At 45.1% G+C, this 22,392-nt stretch overlaps 1 protein-coding gene across 1 annotated transcript in view; it reads left to right on the plus strand.

The window, feature by feature from the left end:
- Window positions 1-22,392, plus strand: part of ST6GAL1 (ST6 beta-galactoside alpha-2,6-sialyltransferase 1) — a 119,503-nt gene that overhangs the window by 52,471 nt on the left and 44,640 nt on the right. Inside the window, exon 3 of the mRNA XM_045088720.1 lies at window positions 7,791-7,855. The gene's annotated coding sequence lies outside the window, so the exon portion shown is untranslated. The remainder of the gene's footprint in view (window positions 1-7,790; window positions 7,856-22,392) is intronic.

Raw genomic sequence — 22,392 nt, forward strand, 5'->3', positions numbered from 1 at the left:
AAAGGGGCTCCTAACTCAGACTGGGAGTCAGGGAGACTTTGGCTCCTGTACTAAATTGCCTCATATTCAATATGCTCTTTACTTCAGACTTACTGGTTCTTCCCACATATCAGGTCAAAGAACACCAACAACTCCTTCCTGGGTGGCCTGACAGAGACCTAGGATTATCTCCTCTGGCCTCCCCAGGTCTCACCTGTGAAGGTATGTGTTTTTGTGACCAGAGTCCCTTGGAAGTATGGCCTCATCTCATACTTGTCAGGGGTATGAGTTGCCCTGGTGCCTTCTGTAATGGTCCGTATTCATTTTGCTGCCTTTACTCTCATGATTCCACTGTTCCCAGGGTTGGGGGCCACTGAGTTTATGGGCGGAAATGAGTTCCACTGAGACACAGAGCTTGGCCTCTGCTCACAATAGAAGCTAGAGGGGTCAATACCCAGTCACCTCCCTTTATCTCTTAGGATGTCAGTGGTTCCCACCCTTTGAGAGGCCTTGTGGGTATCATTCTGTCATCTTTGGCTGCCCCTAAGATGGCCAAATCAATTCTGAGTGTAGAAATCTAGTTCTCTAACAGCCTTTCAGAATCTGACGTGGCACCTGAGAACAGTTTCAGTCTTCAACCATAAATATCTTTTAACATTGTAAATATAGTACCTGACCATGATCAGAAAAACCCACAACAAATATTCGGGGCCTACTTTTGTGAAAACACAAAGGCAAATTAGACATGGTCCTTGCCCTTAAGGTACCCACAGTCCACTGTTATTCTCTGTTGGATGGTTCTAATTGTTGGCCAGCAGCCTGTGAGACAGATCCTTTACTAAACTCTCCCAAACAACCCATCCCTCTAATCTCTTGGGGATGGCAAAGCATAGGCTCCTGTGACAGCAGATGGTGGGCTGACCTCACACCCACACACCATGAAGCCTGGAGCTACGTATGGACTGGGACTCTGACTTGAGTGTCCCTGTGCCCCACAGCCCTTAGCCAGGGACTGGCATCTCCCTTTGTAGGCGCTTGATAAACTCCTACATGAAGAATTACAGTAGCAAGTTCATAAAGGGATCTGTTCTGGGGTCAAACTCCCTGGGGGGTGCCTAAGTCCCTGCTTGGCTGGCCTTTGGACAGAGCATGTCCTTTGTCAGTTCACTTTCATGAATAGCCACTCTGACTTGGTTATTAAGTTGCCATGACAACCCAATGAATTTGAAGTTTAAAGGAGAAAAAAAAAGTGTCATAAGGGACATCTTTTTTTTGAGGGGGGGAGTGGATTCTGGGATCACCTGAATTTCTATCATTACAAACAAAAGAGTCGCTCTCTGTTCCGTTCTCTTCAGTGCGTCGAGTGGATCTGAGGGAAGATATATGGCAGCCAGAGAAATTGGAAGTGAGACTAAACAGATGACTTCTGCACTTTAATTCTGCCATGAACGTGCAAAAGTCATCCCGTGACTCACGGTGCAGTTTTCTCTGCTTTTCAGTTTGACAACAGGATTTTGTTTGTTTTTCTTTTTTCCTTTTAAAATGTTTTAGAAAATAAAGGGGTCTAGTTAAAGAGCTGTGCTCGAAGGCCCTGTGTTTCTGCAGGGGTAGCACTGTGCTAGAAGGGGCTAGGCTTGAGAGCAGGACTTGAATCTTGGTTCTGTCCGCTTCTTGCTGTGTGGCCTTTGGACAGTCACTCACTCACTCTGAGCTTCAGCTTCCTCACCTGTAAAACAACCCACAGAGTTTTTCAGAAGATTGAAGATAAAATGGAAAGCACCTAACACAGAATAGGGCTTCAGTGATTTTTTCAATGATGATGGTGACATGGTCATCACGGTAATGGAGTGCGAGGCTCTTCCTACATAAGGAAGACGTGGCTGGGCTGCTTTCCCAAGATTGTCTGTGTCACCTGAACACGGCATGCTGCTTCCCGTCCCTGTATTTCTGTGTGTTCAGATGTGATTCTTTTCCTAAATAGCAACTCTGACCCTGGATGCAACCTCAGAGAAGCAGCATACAAGCATGTCAGTGTAACTCTAGCCGCTCAGCACATTTTTAAAAAGGGCGGCGGTCAAAAAGAAAGAATAACTGAAACCATGACCAATGTTCAGTCCTGTGGATCTAAGACCCGCACAAGGGTGGGGGCGTGAGTCTGATGTGCCCTCGGTCTCTGTAGAGTGACCGTTTTTGTGCAGGGTCTGATCCCAGTATTTGTTTTTCTTGTGCTGCATGTGCTCAAAATAATTGCTCCTTCTGTTACCCAGAGGAAAAAAAACATTGTCCTCTGTGCCGGGCCGGAATGATAACCCTGCTGTATTGGGTTCACAGAATGAACTTGTGTGTGAGCATTCAGTGTTGTGTAAGCAGACTGTGTGTTTTATTTTATGGGCGATTAAAAGTAGGAGGACTTTTCATTTAGTGCTCATTTATTGCCCATGATTAGCCACACAAAATAAGATCTTATTTTACCTGACTTCTAATTCAGCTGTTTGTTTGTTTATTTATTTATTTATTTATTTATTCATTTTATCTGTATAAGTCCATGTTTTAGTATATGTTTAAAAGATCCCTAAGGACTTTTTAGGGGCATCTGGTGGGCTCAGTAGGTAGAGCATGGCACTCTTCATCTCAGGGTCATGAGTTCGAGCCCTCCAGATAGGTGTAGAGATTACTTAAAAAAAAAAAAGTTTGTTTATTCAAATCAGGATCCAAATACAGTCCTTACATTGTAGTAGGTGGATATGACTTGTAAAATAAAGGGGTCTAGTTAAAGAGCTGTGCTCGAAGGCCCTGTATTTCTGCAGGGGTAGCACTGTGCTAGAAGGGGCTAGGCTTGGGAGCAGGAATAGTTTCCTGAGGGAGAAGGATTTGGGGCCCTGGTGCTGATTTTGTGACCAGCCATTGGTAAGGTGTGGCTCTGCTGTCCTTATAAACAGAGGCCACCGATGCTGCCACCTCATGGGCCTTATCTCCTCTCATTGCTCAACTGTCCCTCTTACAATCACCCACTTCTGATTTCTTGTCCTTATATTCTTTTTTTTTTTTTTAAAGATTTTATTTATTTATTTGACAGAGAGATCACAAGTAGGCAGAGAGGCAGGCAGAGAGAGAGGAGAAAGCAGGCTCCCTGCTGAGCAGAGAGCCCGATGCGGGACTCGACCCCAGGACCCTGAGATCATGACCTGAGCCGAAGGCAGAGGCTTTAACCCACTGAGCCACCCAGGCGCCCTTGTCCTTATATTCTTGAGTGAAAATAAGACCATATGAGATTCTTTGCTTCTTGAAATATTTGAATACCGAAGTCACATTGAGAAGCCCACCCTCCCACCCGCAGGACGGTTAAGATTTATGCTTTTCACACTTGTTGGCCCTGGGGGGAGGTTGATAGAGCGTAGATGGTAAGGAGGTATTTTCTGGCTAAAAACAACGACAGGATGTTTTGAGACAGGGGCTTTTGCTCTTGTAAGCCTCAGTGCACAAAGCTGAAGTTTTTGCCGTTGCCACAGGTGGTAGTTCAGCTCATAACAGCAGATGGCATATGTCCGAGTGGCCTGTGGGGTACCCTGGGAGAAGCTGAGGTAGCACAGTCAGAAAGGCCATCGTGTTCCGTCTGCAGGAAGGACCTCTTAGTTGGGGGCCTCTCATTATGAGATTTATCTTGTTAGGCAGCCTATTGTACAGCATATGCCGATGTTTACTTTGGATTAAATGCTATAGCTTTCCGTGCCCATTCATGCTTTCATCCCCTTCTGATTTGCGCCTGTCAGAAAGAGTCTTTCCTGTTGGCCATTTCCTCCATCTCCCCGCCACCATGCTTCTCTGCTTCTTCCTGGTAAGGGGCACCCAGCTCTTGGTCTCTGGTGTACTTAGACGTCTCGATTGTTCTATTCCAAGCACGGTCTGTGTTGTATTGTCAGGTTTCTTGCGAGGTTTCTTGGGTTCTTGGGGAGACTTGTTTTTAGAGACAGGAGACATGGAAAATAGTGAGGGGTACAAAATGGGAGGCAGGCAGGCCCGTCCACCTCCTCCTTGCCCTGTGACTTATGCTCCTTGGTCCTGACTTCGACAGTCCTTGACAGTTTACTGAGCACCTTCCCCCTGCACTCTCCCAGGCCACGAACTTGCTAGCGGTACGCTCGGTTTTGTAATCGACAAAACTGTGGCTCCGTGGAGTGAAATGGCATGCCAAGGGCTCCTTGACTAGTAAGGGTAGAGCAGGACTGGAGCTCAGTGTTCAGATACTGAATCTAATCTTCTTTCTACTCTTTGTCACCTGGCTTAGGTTGGTAACCTGGAGCCTGGGAAGGAGAAAGGACTCAGCCTGAATCGCAGATGTGATTCAGGACTTTAGGTAATGCTGGGCATGAACCTCTGTGTGGCCAGTGAATGGGGAGGGGAAGTAGAGAAAGGATGAACATCAAACAGTTACCATGTTCAGTGGAAATAGAAAGCAAGCCACAGATGTGGGCCATGTGTGTAATTTTAAATTTGGTAACAATCATCTTATAAAAGTAAACATAAAAGATGAAGGTTAAGTTTTATATCTTTAACCCAATATCTATAAAATATTTACTTTATTAAGCAACTGACATAGAAGTTATCAATCCAACATTCTTCCATTCTGTTTTTCCATATAGTTTACATACGGCACGTCTAGGGATGGCTTGGGCACACTGCTAGGGCTCCAGAGTGCATGCGCCTAGTGACTCCGGTGCCAGGTGAAATTGTGTTTTATGTAGTTCGTATATTGCAACAATCACAGTACTGCCTAATGGCTGAGGAAATGGGCCCAGAGAGGTTATATAACTTGCCTGGGGTCGCAAAGCTGGAAAGTGAGAGCTGGGTTGTGACCCAGGTCTGTCCCTCCTCTCCCCGCTGCTTGATCTGAGCCTGGAAGGATGGGGGAATTGAATAGGTGGAAATGAGCAATGGCCTTGATGTGGTGTTATTACCCCTGTGGGTTTGCCTTGCTGCTGGCGTTGATAGTATTGTGTGCGGTGGACAAGGGGGGCCGGGGGCAGAGCTGGGGTAGCCCATTTCCAAACCATTGTTAGACTTGCTTCTGGGGAGGTGGCTGAGGGATCAAGGAAAGTAGAGGGAGCCGCTGTCTTCAAAGGCAAGAGCGGAACTCAGAACTCGAGGGGGTCCTTTCAGTCTGCGGCGAGCCTGTTACGGGAAGGTTCGGGTTATAACTCGGAGAGAACTCAGCCCCGGCCAGGCGGCCAGGCCGTGAAGTGCCAAGCAAATGTGTTTGCCCTCCCTGTGCTAAGGCAGGAGACTCTGTGTTTTATCTGAGTTTTATGCCTTTCCTGGAAGACCGCGATAGTTGTGATAGAGGGAAATTGGGTTAGGAGGGCCGTGTGCCTGCCTTGTGGGCGAATGAGTGGGTTCTAAGTTGTTTTTCTTGTTTTAGTCACAAATACTGCAAAAGCAGTAACGATAGACTTCTTAATTCCTGGCATTCTGGCACATTACTGTTCATTTCACAGTGTTCTCTTGCTGTCATCCATTTTTCCGATTGTGGAAAAGAAAAAAAAGTTTTTATTATAATTGTAGCATGGATGGTGTTTATTGTGTCTCCCTTTACCATAAACATTTTTCTATCTTTACAGTGTGTGTGGTATGTGAATGGCCTCTGAGGATATCACTGAATTCTATATTTAATTTGCCTGTTTCTATGGCTGGAGATTGAGATTATTTCAAAATTGAGAAATTTAATGCTCTAGCCTGCAACCTCATGCTTAGGTTTCTTTTCTATCTTTTGTAATTAGCTTATAAATTCAGAACACTAAGATTTGTAAATATATTTATGAATTGTTTCAATTATATTTAAATATAATTAAATTATATTTAATATATAATTATTAATATATTAATATAAATATAATTAAATATAATTGTTTATAACTAGCAATTATAATTATAAATTTAAAACTTTCTTTAAAAATTTATTTATTCATTTATTTATTTGTTTGAGAGAGAGAGTTTGAGTACGAGCAGGGAGGGGCAAAGGCAGAGGAAGAGGGAGAGGGAGAGAGAGAATCCCAAGCCGACTCATGCTAAGCAAGGAGCCCGACACAGGGTTTGCTTGATCCCATGACACTGAGCTGGAACCAAGAGTCAGACCCTTAACCAACTATACCACCACCCAGGTGCCCCTAAAACTCTTTCTTTATAATAAATACCCCAGCCTTTGAATTCTAGGCCAGAAAGCTACAAACATTTTAAAATATGTTGGTTGTTCTGAGGTCTTGCTTCCATTTTCTCAAAATACAGCTTGTTTTTTTTTCTCTTCCCTACCAGTTTTATTGAGATATAATTAACAGACAGCACTATAGAAGTTTAAAGTGAACAACACGCATTTCCACTTTCCCATCAAGTGTTATGTGAGCTCACCATTTTTTGCCACAAAAAATGCACCGAGTATGAAAATTTCCTCAAAGTTTTGCGAAGTTGAAAATGAGGGTAAACGTGTCAAGTGTTTATGTGGACTGACTTCCTCATATGCCTCTTGGAACACCACTGACGCCACTGAAAAGAGGGACAGACAAGGCCACCATAGGTACTGGGGGCCTTTCCTTGAGGCACGTCGGGGAAACAGTTTCCTGTGTGGACTGATGGTGAGGGCCAAGCCCCCAGTACTCACCACCTTCAAGTCTGGACACAACATTCCCCACAATTTAGCCTCAGTTTCCCATGGGGGAACCAAAGGAGCAAGGAGCTCCATCGTGAACCAGATGTAGCCTGCAGAAAAGGGCTGAACTTCCCATTTTCCTCTGCACCTCCTATTGCTTGTGGATCTGTCACAGGCTTTGGAGGCAGAGAGATGTGTGGGGGTGGGCACGTTATTTAATCTCTCATTGGCTCATTTTTCATCTACAGTTGCCAGGAGAGTGAACATGTTCCTCCTTGAGAGATACTAAGAGCAGTGCTTGCGACATAACTAGTGCTCAGAGAAACTTGTAAAGAGTGGGTTTGAATCTCAGACCCGACACTTTCTAGATGCCTGCTTTGGGCAAATCACTTAACCTTTCTGTTCTTGCTTCAGGAAAATGGGATGATAGCCCCTGCCTCACAGAGGTGTTTGGGGGTTTTTGTGAGATGATGGGTAGCATAGAGCTCAGCACAGAAAAGCCCCTGCATAAAGAAAGCCAAAGGAAACACATTGTTTTAATTTTTCTTTTCTACTCTGCAGAAGGGAGAGCTTTATCCCCTTCTACTGGTCTAAGCAGCAGTTCTGTTGTAATGAGCTCCTGCATTTTGACCATGTTTGTTGTTATGGTGCCTTTTTATGTCTTACATTGTAGGTAGGAGCAAAGCAACATTTTTCATGTCCCTGAAGCTTTTAACAGGTTTTCATAAGGTCTCGTTTTGAAGGTCAGCAAGTACCTAATTTTACCAATAAAGGGTGATACTTCATAGACTTACTAATTTAGTGGCCTGTCCCCACAGCTGACATCAAAAGAAACCATCAGGTTTATGGAAGGTATCAGGTGTTTTGTTACGCTCAGATGAAATTTGTCTGAATGAAAAGGTAAAAGGCATGATCTTTAGGAAATACAAAGAAATGACCAAAGGGGCACTTGAGCACGGCCCGCCCACCCCCTGCTCCTGTCTGTCCTCATCTTCCTGTCTGAGTTGAGATGTCTCCCCCAGGGCATCCTCCCTGAGCCATCGGGACCGGGTGACTGGACTCTGCTCATGGTCACCTACTGGGTGACTGTGATTCTTTCTTACCTGCCTTTCTCCCTCGGAGGCAGAGACCTGCCGTAGTCACTCTTGTTATCATTGTTATCTTTGTTCCCTAGCACTGAGCCTGAGTCACCGTTGGATCCATGTCACCTACCACTGGGCCAGAACAGCATAGCACTCCGTAAGTATTTGTTGGCTGAATGGATGAACTTATGAAAATCCACCCGTGATGCTAGAAGGTGTGTGCATGACAATGGCAGATGGATTTGCAAAGGAAGGTAAGCTGAAGATTAAGTGCCATTTTCCCCGCCTAGGCAAAGGACAAATGAGTGGAGCGTACTTCCCTTTGCTTCTGCGGCTTTATACCTTGTGAGGCATGGGTTTATTCCTTTATCCCAGCTGTTTCTCGTCCTTAAATGTCCTCTTTCTTTCAACATCTCACAAGTTCCCATCAGTGCCATTGACCTGTGCCAAAGATTTGGCATGAGTCTAGTTCCATGGTATGTTCATGTCTGGTTTGAACTCTGGGCATATCGCAGAAAGTATGAATGTTTCCTTCTTCAATCCTCATGACTTGTGAGTTAGAGAAGAGCCAGAGCGAGCCTCCCTGGCTTTCCTTGAGCAGCAGGAGCTGGTGGGAGTGGGTGCTAGGCAGGTATAGGAGTAATCTTGGTGTGAAATACTCTTTGCCTAGAAATGTTGCCTCTGGGGCAACATTCATCACTGCTCATCTGGGAAGTCCAATCTAACATAACAACAGTATTCTCTACTGAACACCTATTGTATGCAGGGCAGTGTACTGAGAGTTTCACTGATAGCCTCTCAAATCCTCATATGTAAGGACTAATGCAAATCGCCTACATCTCTCATAAAGCCTCGCTGGCTACTGAAGTCAGCAGCATGACACAGTGATAAAAGGAGAATTTGAGAGGAGCCAAGAAATTTGAGTTTCGGTTTGGCTCTGTTGCAGACCCGTGATGTGGCCTCCTCTATGCCAGTGGGCCTGTTTTCTCATCTCTAAAAATGGGATGGCGAGAAGCCATGAGATGCTTTCTCAGTTCCCTTCTGTTTCATATCCTCAGTGTGTCTACTCCAACCCAACCTGTTCTCTTCTTTGCCTGAGTTATTGTAGATTACAGATCAGAATTACATGGTTTAGTAGCACCGTACGTTCTGAGTGAGGCTTATCTCCTAGCGATACTCCACTCTTCCAATGCCAAAGACCTTATCTTGTTCTCTTAAATGCTTCTTAACTCTGAGCCTACCTCATTGGTGAAATATGACGCTGTTACCCTTGTGTGAGGCCCTGGAACGTCTTGGGTACATGTTGCCCTGAGATGGTTGTTTCTGGGCCCCTTCAGTCTTTTTCACGTTAAGACCTGAGGTTGGTTGTCAGATCCATTTTCAAATAAATTGGACTTCGAATGGGATGAACTTCTTCTTAACCGTTACTGTCCCTTTTGTTATTTAGTGCCTTTTGTGCCCTAAGGCATCCTTGTCTGCTCCAAGTTCATGAAGATACTCTCCTATATTTGCTTCTAGAAGTACTTTCATTGGAATTTTCACATACAGTTCTAAGATCCTTCTCAAATTAATTATATGGATAAAGTGAAGTAGAGGTTCAAGGTTAATTTGTTTCCTCTGCATAGATATCCAGATATTTCAGAACAATTTATTAAGAAGATTTTCCTTTCTCCATTGAATTTCATTGGTAGCATTGTAAAATGTTATTCCTGTATATGTGTGGGCCCGTTTAGGGATTTTGTGTGTGTTTTTTTGTTTGTTTGTTTTTCCCTGTTGTAGTTGTCTGTCCTTACCCCATTAACACATTGCCTTGATTACTGTGGTTTTATAATAAGTTTGGTAATGTAAGTTCTTTAGATTACTGTGGTTTTATAATGTTTGGTAATGTAAGTTCTTTAACTTTGTTCTTCTAAGATTGCTTTTGCTCTTCCAGGTCTTTGAATTTCCTTATAAATATTAGACTTAGCTTGTCAGTCTCTACAAAATAACAGTGGGGATTTTGACTGAAAATGCATTGAGGCTGTATCAGTGTGTTTGAGTTCTACAGAGAAATAGAAGTTTCTTTTTCTCTCCCCCTCTCTCTCTCTCACACACACACAGTTTATTCTATTTTTAAAAAGCTGGTAGTGATGCTCTGAATTGATTTTGAGACCAACTCATGTAAAATACATGTTTTTGATAAACACTGGTGCAGTGAAGGAGAGGGACCTATAAAAGAAGGGATTACCACCTACTGGGAAGTGCTGCCAGGGTATACAGTAAACTGTAGGACACAAGGGAGGGAGGGCCAAACCAGGCAGTGCTTTGGAAAGTCTGGGAAAACCTCTCAGAAGTCCTTGAGGAGTTGACATAGAAAAGGAGGCATTTAATATATTTGACAAGAGGGTAGGGAGAGGTATTTGAGCTCAAGGATGACAGCAGTGGTACGAGTGGGAAATGGTGAGGTAGGATGGGTGGAACTTCCTTGGTTTAGTCCAGCTGGAATGTGAGAGCTATGAGGGAGTGGTGGAATATGAGGTTACAGATAACAACAGTAGCAGTAAAAATCACAAAAACTCTGACGACAGCCTAAAAAATTTAAATTTTGTTATGTGTGTATCAGGAAGGCGCTGGAGGGTACATTAAGAAATGATCCAATTCCATTTGTGTTTTACAAAGGTTGACTCTGTCCGCCATGTGCAGCTAGACCAGTCTCTGCCCTATGTAGTCATGAATTAGAACAGAAAAGCCAGACCCAAAGGAAACCCAGTTCTGGAAGCCAGATCCTAACTCACATTAGGCAATTATCCTTTCATTCTACCATGCACCTTCTTAGAAGATCCACCCAGATATACAAATTGTGCTTTTTTGAGCATATACTGAAATTATTATAGTCCCTTTCAGGGCATGGTAAGAAGTGGAAATAGAGCTCATTCTGTCTGTTCTTTCTTATTCCCTGGGTAGGGTTACCTCATCTAGAGAGCAAAGTTATGGGAACCTGTGAGAGAGTGAAAATCTCTTACACCTACAACGTGGCATTATTCTAGGTGCTTTCTAACTATTAACCTAATTAATCTTCACAATATTTCTCTGTGGTATAATTATTTCCATTCCATAGATGAAGAAACTGAGGTACATTGCATTAAGTGACCTGCCTCAAGTCACACATCCAGCAATTAGCAAAGCTAGGTTTTAGTTGAAATCTATTCTCCTAACCACCATGAGGCTTCTTGGTTGGGTTTGATTTCATTCCAGCCATGTCCTTGAATCCGGACCTTTGAACAAAGATGGTCATGAAAAGATTTGGCTGTGAGTCTCAATATTGCCAAATTGGAATCATCCCTAATATAGAGGAAGAGGAGAGTTTTCCTAGCTAGGAGAAAGAAGGATGGCTTCTTGGAAGGAAATGATATTTTAATGGAGCTTTGGAGAGATGAGTGAAATTTTGAGAAGCAGAAACTGCTGAGAAGGAAGGGCAGCAGTATCAGCCGAGATGATGTAATCCAACTATAACCTCCCTCTGTTGTAATTAAAAAACTAGACAGAATGCAGAAGTAACTACATGAGAGCCCTAAGAGTAATAGCAGGCAGATAGGATACTGGGCCTGAAACTTGGACAATGACCCATAATGGTCCTTGTCACATGGAATTGCATAATGGTGTGGGAGGCTAAAACGGTGAGATAGCCCTATCTTTCCAGCCAGAAGAACCCGGCAAAGGAGCCACCAGGGAGTGGGAGGAAATCACTGAGAGGAGAGAGCTGGATAAAGGGCCCCACTCACTCTGTACATAGACTGATAGAAGTCACGGGAATGCTCCAAGGTGTGTGTGTGTGTGTGTGTGTGTGTGTGTGTGTGTGTGTGCATGGCATAGACCCAAAGAAGCACAGCAAAGGTCTGTGCTTGACTATGACATTAACACTACCCAGGTCCTAGATGAACCCTGTGTTGCCTATGGGACAGGGAGACCCAATTAGCCTAGTGAAGGCTTTGAAACCTGAGCTGGCAACAAAGCTACCAGTTGCAAAAGAGGGAGACAGAATTTCCAATCTGAACCTAAGTGGGTTAATTGTCCATTAAATTAATAAAAATATCAACATTTCTTTCCAGAGAATTTTAGCAGGATTTAGTCTCATATTATTCAAAAGTCCAGGATACAATCCAAATTTTCTCAATATAAAAAGAGCCAGGAAAATCTGAATAATACTCAAGGGAAAAGACCATAATAGGTGCTAACCCTGAGACGACTCAGATGGAATTATGAAACAGATGTACAGTAGCTGTTATAACTGTTCTTCACTCTTGAAATGAATGAAAAGATAGAAATTATCAGCAGAAAAATAGAAACTATACAAAATAACCTGATGGAAATTTTAGAGCTGAAAAGATGAGATCTGAAGTAATAAATTCATTGCATGGGCTTAGTGACAGAAAAAAGATGACAGAGAAAAAAAATTCGTGAACTTGAAGATAGATCAATAGAAATTATGCAGAATTTTATATTTGTAAATAGACATTTTTTAATTGGGAAAAAATGAACAGCATCTCAGGATACCATGAGACAACATCAACAAGTTGAAAATTCATGTTATTGGAGTCCCAGCCCAGAGGGTGGGGAGAAAAAAATACAAAAACAAAAACAAAAAACCTATTGGTGCAGAAAAATTTGAAGATGGAATGGCTAAAAATGTCCCAAATGTGGGGAAAGACATAAACTTACAAATTAAAGAATCTCAGTGTGGGGCACCTGGGTGGCTCAGTCGGTTAAGTGTCTGACTCTTGATTTTGGCTCAGGTCATGATCTCAGGGTCTTTGGATCAATACTTGCATTGGGTGGGGTGCCTGGGTGGCTCAGTGGGTTAAAGCCTCTTCCCACGGCTCAGGTCATGATCCCAGGGTCTTGAGATCGAGCCCCACCTCGGGCTTTCTGCTCAGCGAGGAGCCTGCTCCCCCCCACCCCCAGCCTGCCTCTCTGCCTGCTTGTGATCTCTGTCTGTCAAATAAATAAATAAAATCTAAAAAAAAAAAAAAAAGACTTGCATTGGGCTCTGTGCTCAGTGGGGAGTCTGCTTGAGTTTTTCTCTCTCCCTCTGCCCCTCCCCTCACTTGTGGGCACTCTTTCTCTCTCTAATAAATAAATAAATCTTAAAAAAAAAAAAAAAAACTTAGTGAATCCTAAATAGGATAAACTCAGTAACAACTACTCAGCCACATCATAATCAAACTGCTGAACGTGAAAGATAAAAAATATGAGAGCAGCTAGGGAAATAAGTTACATTTCCTATTTAATAGGCAAGCCTATTAAAACAGCTATAGGCTTCTCATTTACAACCAGGTTGGCCAGGGGCAGGGGAATAACATCTTGAAAATACTGAAAGAAAAGACCTGTCAACTCCAAATTTTATACCCAGAAAAAAAATATCCTTTGGAAGTGAAGGAAAAATAAAGATCTCAGGTGAAGGAAAAAACAAGAAACCTCATATCTAGTAACTCTACTCTTTATTTGTTGTTGTTAAAGATTTTATTTATTTATTTGACAGAAAGGGAGATGGTGAGAGAGGGAACACAAGCTGGGGCAGTAGGAGAAGGAGAAGCAGGCTTCCCACTGAGCAGGGAGCCCGATGTGGGCTTGATGCCAGGACCCTGGGATCATGACCTGAGCTGAAGACTGAGGCTTAACGACTAAGCCACCCAGGTGCCCCAAGCTGCCCTACTCTCAACTGCTAATGGAAGTTTTTCATGCTGAAGGGAAATGATGTGAGTGGGAAACTTTGAACATATATGAAAGAAAAAAAGAGTAATGATAAATAGGTATCTAACACCATAGATTGCTGTTAGTAAAACTACAGACAAAAGTACCAAAGTAGGGATGCCTGGGTGGCTCAGTTGGTTGAGCAGCTGCCTTCGGCTCAGGTCATGATCCCGGCGTCCTGGGATCGAGTCCCACATCGGGCTCCTTGCTCAGCGGGGAGCCTGCTTCTCCCTCTGCCTCTGTCTGCCATTCTGTCTGCCTGTGCTCCCTCTCTCCCTCTCTCTCTCTGATAAATAAATAAAATCTTTAAAAAAAAAAAAAAAAGTACCAAAGTAAACAAAAATCCTAAGGCCATGACACAGGGGTAACTATATATTACTGGCAATATTTTCGACATGGTTCCTTCAAGTTACTTTCTCTATGAATAACATTTCTTTTTCTCTTCCCTCCCCCTCTCTACACAATACTTTCTTTCAACTAAGATTATAGTATATGTGGTTTTATAATATTCTTTACCAATTCACATTGTATTATAAACACTTTTTGCTTAGAAACCTTAATTACTGAAAGTTTTATTAGGTTTGATAACTTATGTTTTGAAAATGAATATATTTTAGAAATACATACTGATATATTTATGGATGCAATGCTATGGTGTCTATAATTTGTTTTTAAAACCCAAGCTGGGGGACTCATTGGATATGGATGATAGAAGATTGGCCATATATTGGGGCACCCGGATGGCTCAGTCAGTTAAGCATCCAACTCTTGGTTTTGGCTCAGGTCATGATCTCATTAGTGGTGAGCTAGAGCTCTGTGGCAGGCTCAGTGCTCAGCAGGGTTCTGCTTGAAGATTTTCTCTCTCTGCCCTTCCCCCAACTCATGCTCATGCTTTCTCTCTCTCAAATAAATAAGTAAATCTTAAAAAAAAACTCTGAAAAACAAGTGACCATAAATTAATCATTGCACATATTGGGTAAGGAGTACCTGGTAGTTCAGTTTACTACTTTCTGTGGTTTTCTCTATGTATGCAATCATTCATTCAAAAGCTTTAAGAAATCTTCATGGATGTGATTTTTAATTATTTCATCATATCCTGTTTTGTGGACATTCCATAACATTTAGGTGTTCCTCTATTGTTGTAAATGGTGGTTGTTTCAGGTTACCTGTGGGCTGAGATGGAACTATGGGCTTTGACAGCTTCTCTGATTATTAACTTTTGCAGATGTGACCATTGAGTTAAAAGAGAATGGATATTTTGGTGCTTTGATACATTTTGCCAAATCGCCCTTCAGAAGGGATAGTGTATGTAATTTCCATACAAGAGGTGTATAAAAGTGCTCTTGTCAGCTTTCTGTTATATACACTTCCAGCCTCTATTAATTTGATAGATTAATTTACTGTTTGCATGTATCTTTCTTTGGTTTCCGGTGACATTGAGTTCCCCAGCCTGACACTGAATTGCTTCCCATCTTTTTAGGGAGGGAGCAAGGGAGGAGAGTAGAGAGAAAGAAAGACCTCTGCATTCCTCACTTTGAAGATGAAAGAACAGACACAGGGAGCCCCGGGTTCTAATCCTGGCTCTGTCCTTTTTTAGCTACTCACTACACACCCTCAGCCTCTCTGTGTCTCAGATGTCTTCAGTGAAGGCCTCGAGCAGGCTGCCAGCCTCCGTGGGGGTGAAGTTACAGAGATTCACTGGGGTCAGCCTGTGCGGTGGTCCACCAGGGGATGGTAGCTGTCGTCCTCAGATACGATGTCGTATCAGGATACGATGAAAGGACCCGCGCTGTCCTGTGCTCAGAACTGGGTGTCCCCACTTCTCTGCTCCCTGCACAGGGTAGGCCCCTGAGGGAACTGCTGCTCCTGTTTGTGTCACTGTCTCTGTACCTTTTGTTCTTTGCAGTCTCTCTGGTCTTTCAGCTGTGGCTGGGAGATGGAGGCAGTGTCGTAAGCCAGGAAATCCTGGGAGCTGGGTGAACGAGGAGGCAGGAGTTCTGACTGACTGCTGATCATATTTATGTGGGTCAGTGGGAATGCATGTTGTGGTGCTGGGCTTAGAGGCTTGGGGTGAACTTTAGGTGGGTGTGTTTGGCTCTGACTCACCTTGTTTTCTGCAGCAGAATTCAGACCTGGAACGTGATTTTCCAGGGCAGTCCAGCCAAGGTGTGTGTGGCGGGGGGGGGGGGGGGGGGGGGGGGGGGGGGGTCTTTGCCTCAATTCACTGCCCCCTTCCTGGCCCTTCATCTTCCTCACCCTGTTTCTCTATACCTAAGCCCAGAGCCCTTAAATTGGACTTGTTCTTACTATACACACACACACACACACACCCTACTTCTAGAAGGTTGAGAACAGCTGAAGCAGGAAAGAGGACTGTGGCTCTAAATAACCCATCTGCTCACAGACTAAGAGAGAACCCAACGTATTCTTTCTCCATTTACAGCTTTTGATTGGTGAGAAGTGGGGGTGGTGAGAACCCTTTGGGTTATTTCAACACCAAGTAAGAAGGCCAGAACACTCCCCGAACACCCCCCGAACACCCCCCAACACTCAGCTCAGAGCAGGGATGCAGCTGACTAGGCACAGAAGCATTTCTCCTGAAATTAAAGTTGGGTGCCCAGACCTCAGTGCTCCCTGCCTACCCTGGTTTCACTCTGGGACCACTTCACTGACTTCCTGTTTTCTTCTTAGGGGCCCAGTACAGTTGCAAGAGACCTAAGGGTAAGGTTAGCAGGTGAAATGAGTTTGGACTATTTTCTGAATCAAGGAAAAATCCAGACAAAGGACAGCACGCTTTCTTGTGAGAATTTGTTTTTCCTGCCCTGTCCAGGCAGTGAGCTCCCTGCTCCATGGAAATTGGGGCAGAACTTTCCAGTCCCCTCCTCCTGCCAGGACTCCCGTCCCCTGTGGGGTCTGCAGAGGTCTCTGGGGGACAGACTCTGAGGGAATTGAATAACTTTGTGTTTTCATGCGTATGATCACAGAGAAGGGATTCTTCTAACAGTTGTAATAATTGAAGGATGCTTTATTGAAGGATGCTTTAAGGAGAAATCTTCAGCATCTTAAGTAGGTATTCTTGAAACAGTGTTTCTTTTTCCTCTTTGAAATGGGCAGGTGCTTTACCCACAAGCTTTATTTCCAATGGCTTTATAGAGATGAAGAAGTTATATCATGCTCTTAGAGAAACTTAAAACAACAATAGTTTCATCTGTGTGCTGCTGGAAAGTTCCTTCGATAGCCCTGTGAAGTAAGGATCGTTCAGTTCCCTTCCTTGTGAGCAAACAGAGGCTCGAGAGGATACGTGATTTGCAAGGACACACGGTGATTTGAGTGGACAGCTAGGGATCTCGCCTGGGACCTGGTTTCTAAGTTTTCCAGGAGTTCAGCCTTCCTAGAACCACCCCCTTGGCTCTGACTTCCCGAGGGTCCAAATCTGCTTCTCTTGGCTGTGCCGCAGACATCGGCTTTGTCGAGGTGAACATCGAAGTCCTGTATTTAGCCAAAGACAAATATTGACTCATGACACTCCCAGAAAGTCCATCTCCTCTCGAAAATGAAGACTTCCTCCACCCACGGCAGCGAAGCCTGCTGCCGCCTCTCGTGCCCCCTCCCTGCTCCTGCTGGGCGCAGGTATACAAGCCACCAGTGAGTAAGCATGGTCCTTACTTCCAACCCTTACAGCAGTCCCCGGAGGTAGGTGGTTTTGCATACATTTTACAAAGGAGGACACTGAGTGCTTATATCACATTTGCCTGAGATCACACAGGGATGAATAATGCGGCTGGGATCCAAGTCTAGATTCTTCTGACTGCAAAGCTGCATGCGCTCCCACGAAATTTTGCTCTGCTCTCTCAAACTGGGTCCCATCTGAGTGTCTTCCTCATCCCAGGGTTGGTCCTCGTCTTGTCTGCACGGGGGCCTGCACCCAGGTTTTCCTGGCCTGTGGGACTTGGGTCAAATCTCAGTTGAGATCCTGGCTCTGTGTCCTAAGAGTAGGGTGCTCGTGGGCACGTGTCGCAGCCTCCCTGACCCTGGGTATCGGCGCTGCACTGCCTTGAGGGGTTATTTGGAAGATTCGGCAGGTATCTGGTCTCAGATGTGGCCTGTGGCAGGTGGCCCAGGGCCCAGAAGCAGCAACTGTTCGGAGTTTCTTGGCCGCTTCCTTTCAGGGAGTGGAGGGGTGTTGTGAGCTGCAGCAGTCTCGTCCTGCTGGAGCTGGGTAGTCTCTACAAGCTCAGCACTTCCCTCCCCTGCTCTGAAGCTTCTTATCTGCTCTCCACTGTGTGCCTCCTAATCACTGGACTCATCTGGGGTGACTCACAGTGCCACGGGCTGAGGTCCCAGTCTCCCTTTTGGAGTCCCCTCGCCCACCTCCTTGCTGTTTCTCTCCTGTCCTCCAGGCTTTCCCCCTCCATGGATGCTTTGATCCCAGGTTGGATGTAGGGTCCCTACTCCTGGGCTATGACTCTTAAGCACCTTTTTTGCAAGAAGAAAATATTCACTTATTTGGCACATGAAGCCAAGCCACAGGCACTGACCGTGGCCCTGGCAACATTGAGGTAACTAGCTGATTCAGGTGCTCACTGTCTGGGGCTGTGTCTGTGGGGGCGGTGGGATGCTAAGTAAATAGTGCATTAGGTATTTAGGTCATTGTTTGTCTGATTTTCATGGCATTTAAGGCTGTTAGCATCATGAGTGCAGGGGAGTGGCAGTTACCTGTGCATCTATAGTTCTGCACTCAGAGTTATCAACATCTTTGTCGAATTGATTGTTCCAAATAGATGTGGTCCGAAGGTAAGCTCGCAGCTTTGCCAAGCCTAGTGGTGGTGGTGGGGGGGGGGAGGATTGTGGGGAACCCAGGGGTGGCCCTTCCTTGTCCCCGCCCTCCTCCTTTCCCCTCTACCCTCCTAAGTCATATTCGTTGACTGGGTCAGCATGCAGCAGTTGACAGCTTTTTTTGCTGACTTGCCAGTGGGCTGTAGGAAGGAGAGCTCACAGGCTTCAGGGCCAGACATTGACTGGGCAGGGTGCATGATTCCCCAGCCTCACACTCCTTCTGTAAAGTGTTGCAACAGCAGACTTGACATTCATGAGGGTGTTCTGTTGAGATCCTTGAGAATTCTCTTTTTTTCTTTTTTAGGATTTTATTTATTTATTTATTTAGGGAGAGTGCGGGGTGGGGGCCTGTGCAAAGGGGAAGGGAGGGAGAGGGCATCTCAAGCAGACTCCGTGCTGAGCATGGGGTCCGTGACCCAGGGCTCCATCATGCCTTGAGCTGAAGCCAAGAGTCCAAGGCTCAACCGCCTGAGCCACCCAGACATCCCAAGAAATCTTTGAGAATTCTTAATCAACCTCCTCTTCAGCATTGTGACCAGATTCTCATTTATTGACAACAGTCCTAAGGTGAGACATTCATTCTCATCTGACAGAGGACTCATGCATATGCTACCAGAGTGCAAAATTTCCCCCATATATGCAGCCAGACATAATTGAACAATTAAACAATTTCTGTCTCCTATGATTTCGTGAATCATGAGTTCATGAATAGGGCTGTAGGCATTAATAAATCCGTTAGCAGGCATTCATCATCGAGTATAAACTTTCCTTCACAAGGACTAGCAGCCTTATTTCTTTGGGAACTATAGTTCACAAGGAATTATTTGTATCATTTTCTGGTGCTTGGAGGGCACAGAGCCTGCCCATTCCCCTCCACCTCCCAGTACCCCGGGTCGCAGACTGGGGATGAGCCCTCTCACATATGAAGGGACTGGCTTCTACCAACTTTCTGTGCACATACTTCATATTCATTCATGAGCAAGATCAGCCTGTTTTATGTTTAGGACCTTTGGGGTTGTTTTCCAATAGTTAACAATTTCAGATGTTGACTCTGTAAACACCAAAGGTCCACCGTAATACCAGCAACCATCCGGGGCTGTTATAAGATCCAGTTCACCATATCAAGTATCTAGCATCCCAGGTGTGCACTGGGCTTTGATCTCAATACTGTTGGTTTCCTTATAACTGAAACCATTTGCTTCCGGTGTTAGGTGGGCACGACTGTGGCCGAGAGAGTCACAGGTCAAACAAGAGGGCCACTGGAGCATAGCTTTTAAGAACATGGTCTTCAGATTCAGACAGTGCTGGGTTCCAGTTTTAGCCCTTCCATTTACTAGTCAAAGCCCTTCAACATCTTTAAAATTCAGCTTCCTTCTTTGGGAAATGGAAGCAATAATGTTGCGAACCTCAGAGGATGGCAGTTAGGGTTGAACGAACTCTTCTGTGTACAGTTTTAGTTCTGCACCTGCCATGGAAGAAGCCCCCAGAAGGAGCCACGGTGACTTCTCTCTCCCTCTCTCTTTCTCTGCAGGGATATACACCCAGTAGGGGCTTCATGTTCATTGACGATTTCGGTTCAAGTCTGAAATCATTGCCCTATTTAAAAATTAGCCACCCCCCCTCCCCACCCCAACATACATATTACAAGGCCTAGCAGTGGGCCCTAGTCTGATACTGAGTACCACTTGTATATCTTGTGCTTGGCAGTGCTGAAACAGCAGAATGGATGTTAGTGAACTCTATCCCCACAGAGCCCTATCCAATTGGAAGGATAAGACCTTCACCTTCCATAGCACTGGGAGGAGCCTATAAGAGAACGCTCATTTGGGTCGGGAGTGTGGTGCAGGTCCACACAGGAGGAGGCCTCCTCCCTGGACACCAGGAAACTTCCTCTGTGGAGAAGGGCAGGGAATGGGTCTGCCCTGGGACCCCTGAAATGAAGGGAGGGAAATGATGAGTAGGGAGGGTTGAGGGTGTGAAAAGCTAGTGAATGCTGAGATCTGTGGATCTGGCCCCTGAAGAAAACTATCCAGGCCGTCTACTGGTTAGCATGCTCCACTGAGCACCAGCTAGGTACCAGTAGAAAGTCGTCTATGCGTATGGGTGGTAAGGAGGGATGTGAATATAGAAAACTTCAGAAAACCAGCCCTTGCCCTCTAGGGGAGAAGGACCATTTGCCAAGAGGGCAAGTTGAGCGCGAGCCCTTGTCTGAGAGGGCGCCGGTTGCAGCACACTCCATGCCCACAAGATTAATCTTCAGTCACGTTGCTGCCTGTGTCATCTGGCGACCAGACTCACCCTCACAACCGAGGGGAGAGAAAGGTGAAAGATGCACGTGGAGGTGAAGGGCAATTAGCACTTTCTCTGGTAGGCCTGATTCCCCCGACCTCATAACAGATGTGAGTTGTTCACATCTCCCCTTGAGAGGATGGTCCAGAACTGACAACAGTTTTGGCCTGAAATTCTCAAAAGACCCAGACTGAGGCCGAGGCCCTGCTCCCTCCTCAGGAACTCTGGGCCATGAAGGGGCAGTGGACACCCCGGGTTGTGGAGGAACCTGGGCTAAGCAAGGACTTCACATCCTTGAGGCCTTGTTGTTGACTCACCATCCACGTTCACCCTAGGCTGAGCCAACACGGCCCCTCCCACTCTGCCTGAGGCCCCCCTCCTGCGAACATTCCCGTTCTTCAAGGGCTCCTTGTTTATTGGTCTAGAGCAACTAGATCAGAAGCTACTGAGGACAGTATTGGGCATCTCTATTTTTAGATGCTTCCTAGGTGGTGTTAAGGCCAAAGTAATATAGAGAAGTAATGAGTGCCCTAGTGGTTCCTTTCACCTGCACTGACCTTGATGGCTATGGGAGTAGGGGGAGGGTCTTCTATGAGGACAGACTCTCAGCATTCTCTTCCCTTTTCTCTTTGTATGGTGGCCCAACTGGCCGGACCTAGGAAAGAGCTCAATTTGCTAAGATGAGCAAGGTAAACGTTTGACACTTTGGTGGCCTTAAGAAGTGGCCGCTCACCGTCAGTGACCTTTGGGAAATATCAGGAACTCTGACCTGACATCCTTCTGTCTGGTCAGCTAAAAATCAAGATGGAAGGGAGGAACAAACAGTCCGTGGCATGATCTCCGGCCCAGGAATTCCTGGGGAAAATTATGTTTAGAAAAACACTAGCGGACGTCCTTGTTCTTATTAAAGACACAGTTCAACTGGCCTTAAAGAAAGATGTAGGTCATCAGACCCTCATTATCAGAATTTAAGAGAAAATTCTTCATCTTTGGTCTTTCAGTAGAAACCTTTCCCTCCTGTGTCATCATTTGGTCTTCCTCTGCTCTTAAGCGAGAAATCGGACCCCCTCAGTAACTCTGCTGGGCTGTAACAGCTCTGTTCTTCAGTCCCTGAGGGGGGCGTCTTTCTGGCGTACCCGCTGCCTGCGTCAGCTGCTGAGCCCTGAGAGGATGGGCGGGGTGCCTGTATCTGTTTGATCTGTAGTCAATAAAACACTGGCTTTATAATGCTCTGCTCCGGAACCTTACACACTTGGGGGCCAGATTGTTCCAGATAAGAATGCCTTACTTCTGCCTAGTTGGGGGGCAGTTGTGGATAGTTTTTTTTAAGCACCCTACATATCTAGCCAACCAGTAAAACCTGTTTTTCAGGAAGCCAGCTGGGATCAGAAAGTTATGATTTTAGGGGAGGATAAGAATTGGGGCATACAAACCAGAATTCCTTGCCCAGGGTCTCCAGAGATCCATCAGAAGCTTAGAATATTTCAAAAAGCCAGATGGCAGAAGCACATTTATTTAAAAAAAAAAAAGGAAAGAAAAGAAAATCTGTACAGGCCAAGGAAATTATCCAGTTTCTTTGTATCATGCTGGAATTTTACCAGCTGATCGGGATCACAATGACAATCTCGTGCTGATCAAAATCTCTTATTGGCAGCAGTATCTCTGTTCATTTGATAACAAATAAGAACTCATGCTCTTAATTAAATTTGGCTGATAGCATCTTCTAAAGCCTGGCAGGCGTAACAGGAGGAAACAAATACAAGAGGCACTTGGTGTGGACGAATTTGGGAACCTCTGGCTTTGACTGTGTTAAGGGACACTCCTATTGCTTCCCTGTGC

The sequence above is a fragment of the Mustela putorius genome, unplaced genomic scaffold (genome assembly GCF_011764305.1).
Source record: "Mustela putorius furo isolate JIRA1106 unplaced genomic scaffold, ASM1176430v1.1 tig00003834_pilon_pilon_pilon, whole genome shotgun sequence".
In the NCBI taxonomy this organism is placed as follows: Eukaryota; Metazoa; Chordata; class Mammalia; order Carnivora; family Mustelidae; genus Mustela; species Mustela putorius.